Here is a 4,735-nt window from a genome sequence, read left to right on the forward strand (position 1 = left end):
ACTTGTCCCAGGTCACAGAGCAAGTCACAGGCAGCACTGGGGTTAGAACTCACATCTCCTGAAGCTCAAACCAGCACTTCAAGTTCTCTGCTGTTATGTGTTTCAGTCACTTTCCCGACCCAGGAGAGGCACGATCTAAATCATCCTTTCCCAAACCATCACCCAGAAATCTCTATTTGACAAACTTCCGAGACTGCTTTCTTTGTGCAGCTTCTAATCCTCATGCGTGGTGAGGAAAATGGCAGGTAGGGGAAAAGCTTAGGAGCTTAGTTCCTGTTTATCCATGTGTCATTCTTTTAGTCCCTGAGGCTACAATATCCATTTAGAAAGATTAAATAAAATGGAGTTGGGGACAGAGAAAGGGGAGCTCAGGGGGAGGCCGAGCGAAAGAAGAAAGTGGAATTCCCTAAGCATTAAAGAGCCTAAGACATTACTCATTCTCAAATGGGTCTCACTTCTTAAAGACAAACTGGCTTCTCGGGAAATCGTAGGCAGGTGAAAGCAGCTTGGGTGATTCTTTTTCTGTCCGTGAACTTGGCTTTTCTTTCAGCATTCTCAGGTGCACTCGGGGCCCTGGGAAGAGATTGGGCTTTTTCAAAAGATATTTCCATCTCCTAATCTCTGTGCCTACAAACCAAATATTGATCTATTTAGTAAACCAGCCCGTGGGAGGAGAGATTATAAAGCCCTGTTTACTCAGCAGTTGGGCCCCCCTGACAGCTGTTCAATGAGGGATTATGATGTCACAGTGGTAATTACACTATAAACAGGGGATAGGGGGAGAATAAAGCATGAAAGGGAACCCTGGGCTTGTTACCAGGCAACACAAAATATGCAACCTGAAACCAGGCAAGCATGTAAATTTCCTTACAGGCCTCCCAGATGTCCTCACTTTATGGCCAAAGCTCAGTTTCAGTTTCAATTTGTTTATTTGCCCTTCTTCAATCATAAATGTGGAGCTGAGAATGTTGGAAGAGAGAAGAGAAAGCAAGGAAAAATCAGACGAGGATAGCCCCTGCTTTCTCCCCCAGAGGCGTAAGTGGGTGCTGAGAAAGAGAAGGGGCTGGGTCTGCTCTGTGCAGAAAGCTCTAGAGGTCAATGTCCCAGAAGGAAGGTCAACCCAGTAAAGAGGCTAAAGGCAGCTACGAAAAAGAGCCCAGGAGAGAGGAGAAAGAGAAAAGGGGAGCGGAAAGTGACAAGATAAAACTGGCTACGTAGGAAAAGGAAGAAGAGTCTGTTGCAGGATCAGACCCCAGGAACTAGAAGGGGCCCCTGGAGTCCCCACGGCCACAGCCCCACCTAGTGGGTGCCCTATGTTCTTTATGCTATTCTTTTGGTGATGGCATCCCTCATGGTGCCAGGCAGCTCTGCCTTTCTCTGGGTGGCTTTATCTGAAAAGTCCTAGGTTGAGCTGAAATCAGCCTCCCACTTCTAGACGCCTACCCATCCCATTCTTTCAGATTCCACGCCTCAGGAAAAGTATCTTACAGCCCCACAGAGATCTGGAAACAATGGCCAGGATACCTTGTGTTTTTCTTCCCCTGGATTCTCATTCCAGCAATAGCTCACCCGGTGGGTTTTTCAGATGAAATTGCTTCTTGCCCAAATCGAACAATTTTCAGTGTGCCTATGTTCCTCTTACAATGTAGGCTTTGAAACCAGACACACCCTCCCAGGTGTGGTTTGACTTCACAGAATTAAACAGAATCAGTTACATCTCCCCTCTCTAGTCTCATCCACGAGGCCCTGCTCGTTAGAGAGCTACAGAGGTGGGCTGGAAATGGCTGAAGCACGCGCATGAGAGTGGGCTGTGAATCCTTGGTAGCTTGAAATCCACCATGGGGAAAGTATTTACACCACAGATATTGGGCAAATTCAGGAAACCAAGGCTTTCCTTCACCATCCCCTAGAAAGTGGGTTTACCAGCACACCACCATCCCTGACCAACCACTTTCCACTTCTTTTGGGATTCAGCGCCTCACAGAAGATAGGCAGAAGCCTGAAGCCAGAGAGCCTCACAAACAACAGGCCTTCCTACAAAAAGCTATTAAAGAAGGACCCACTGCCTCAGTTAGATCTAAAGAACATAGGACAGGAGTTTAATTCCTTTGACTCTTTGCTGACTGAGAACATTTCTTTTGGGAGAGGCTCATATTATGGCCACACAATTTTCCACAGGGCACTCCAAGAGGCAGATGTCGAATGGCCAGGTTGCCAAAATAAATAAGTAAATAAAGTCACTAAACTGAATTGCAGAGGTGGCTGCAGTTGCTTGCATGGACATAAACACAACAGCTCAATCAGTGGCTTTTCTGCAAACTTGGGAATTCTGTCAAATTTCTTCTTTTTTAAAATTCTAGGAATAACTGTCTAGAATGATGGTTTTGCCAGAGCTAAGTTTCCATCCTGGTTCAGCCCCTCCCTTGGTGACTGATGGGATGTTCATTACTTTCCCTCGCTGGGCCTCAGTTTCCATATCAGTCAGTAGTATGGGTTGAGTCTTAGGATGTCTAACTGCAGATGAGTTTTGCAACTGACTCCAACATGGGCTGTAGCATTCATATTCTGACGAGTGCAGTAAGCAGAGCTGAGTTGGTTGGGCAGTGTTTTTGTACAAGTTAATCCTCTGCCTTCACTCCTCCTGTTGTCCTGGGGATGGTTTGTTTGTTGTGACCAGCGTCTCCTCAGATGCACTGTCAATGCTGATGAAATTGTCCTCAGTATTGCAGCTCTGGGCCAGGTTATCTCCCAGAGAATCTCCTCCAATCTCAAGCTGATTTTAAGTCAAAATGTGGCCTAAAAGAGGCACCCTCAGGTGCCCACCCTGAAGCTTCAGATGAAGTAGAGGTCTGGGGGCCTTGGCAAAGCCTCCACCCCTTTGCAAAGATTCTTTCTGTGGATCTTACTGGAACATTTCCCAGGAGCAAAAGCACACAGTCTTTTTATTTTGCCAACCTTATGACAACTTAGAATGCATCCCAGTGCTGATACTGCATCCTCATCCCATGTTCCTTTCGAGAGCCCAGGTTTTGAAGTCCGAGAATATTACATCATTTGCCAACCCCAGTCTTTATCTCATCTCCTCTCTGCCACCCCCAACTCCAGCCATCCTGGTTTCTTGCTCAGCATCTACACTGCATGTTCTTACTTCCCAAATTGCTCTTTCCACACATGTCCATATGAATTGATTTCTTTGAGCATTCAGATATTACCTGTCAGGCTTCCCCCTGACTACCCAGTATGAATAGCGTCCCCTCCACTAATCCCTCCCTATTCCACTCCCAGTGTAATCTGTCTCCATAGATTACCACCATCTTGACCATGATGTACTTTACTACCTGCATTTACCCTTTCCCCAGAATGTCAGACGGAGGCTTTGTTTTGTTCACTGCTGAATCCCCAGTGACTAGAACAGTGTCTGGCACATAATAGGGACACAATGAATATTTGCCCAATGAATGAATGTACAATCGGCTCTCACTATTCTTGGATTCTACATTTGTGAATTTGTTTACCCGCTAAAATTATTTGTAACCCTAAAATCCGTATGGCAATTTCGAAGTTATTCGTACATGTGCAGAGCAGTGAAAAATTTGAGTTGCCCAAAACACCTGTTCTCAGCTGAGGTTGAATAAGAAGACACTGTCTTCTGGTTTCAGCTTTCATGATGTAAACATGTGTCCTCTTCGCAGTCTGTTTGGTACCATGCTTTTCCCATTTTTTTTTTTTTTTTTTTTTGGTGATGTCACTGTTTAAAATGACCTCTAAACATAGTACTGAAGTGCTATCTAGCATTCCTAAGTGCAAGAAGGTTGTGATGTGCTTTACAGAGAAAATACGTGTGTTAGATAAATTTCATTCAGGCTTGAGCTTATAGTGCTATTGGCCATGAGTTCAACATCAATGAATGGACAATATATACTAAATAAGGTGTCCTTAAACAGAAGCACACAGAAAACAAGGTTATATTAATATATTGATTGGTTGATGAAAATATTGTGAACAGAGACTTCCAGGAACACAAACCTGTATTTCCCCTAAGGGCAACTGTTCAGTATTTACTAATTCAGTGTTCAAAGAGACTGAGACTTTATAGATCATAACTACTATCACAACAAAGAACTACTATAGCAACAAAGATCAACTGTTCATGCATTTGAATCTTGAGCACTAGCCCATTAACAGCGGTAGTGATCTGGCAAGTGACTTTAACTCAGCCTTGGGTTCCTAATCTGTAAATTGGTAATGATAGCACCTATCTGCATGGCTGTTCTGAAAAGTAAGTGAGATGATTAATATCATCAAATGCCTAGCACGGTGCCCAACCCATAGAAGGTATACCAACGATGTCTGCTCCTCTTATATGTATCTTGTTCGCATACGTATTTGCAATCCACAGAGCAAATGCTTTTTGCTTTCTTGTATTATCAGAAACATTTCTCCTTGTAGTTCCCATGACTGAAACAGCCCATCTGGTCCATTCTCCAACTGTTGGCCATTGAGCTTACATCAAATTTTGAATTACATGATTAGCAACTTTTAAAAAATGTAGTTCTTTCCTTCTTCCCAAGGAGTATATTTCTTTACAGTAAATTCCCAGGAATGAAATTACTAATTTGATGGGTGCTAACAATTGTATGGCCCTAAGAGTAGGTTTTGATAGTGGTGATAAGAGGAAGCTTCTTGGCAGACACTCAGCCAGGACTTAGAGGTTTGCCAAGTGATTCACCCATTC

General features: G+C 43.9%; 1 long non-coding RNA gene across 1 annotated transcript; it reads left to right on the forward strand.

The window, feature by feature from the left end:
* Window positions 1–894: 894 nt before the first annotated feature.
* LOC105481043 (uncharacterized) lies at window positions 895–2,109 on the forward strand. Its single transcript, XR_011612776.1, has 3 exons — window positions 895–1,035; window positions 1,461–1,572; window positions 1,975–2,109. It is a non-coding gene; the product is annotated as an uncharacterized lncRNA (long non-coding RNA).
* The last annotated feature ends 2,626 nt before the right edge of the window (window positions 2,110–4,735 follow it).

The sequence above is a fragment of the Macaca nemestrina genome, chromosome 14 (assembly GCF_043159975.1).
Source record: "Macaca nemestrina isolate mMacNem1 chromosome 14, mMacNem.hap1, whole genome shotgun sequence".
In the NCBI taxonomy this organism is placed as follows: domain Eukaryota; kingdom Metazoa; phylum Chordata; class Mammalia; order Primates; family Cercopithecidae; genus Macaca; species Macaca nemestrina.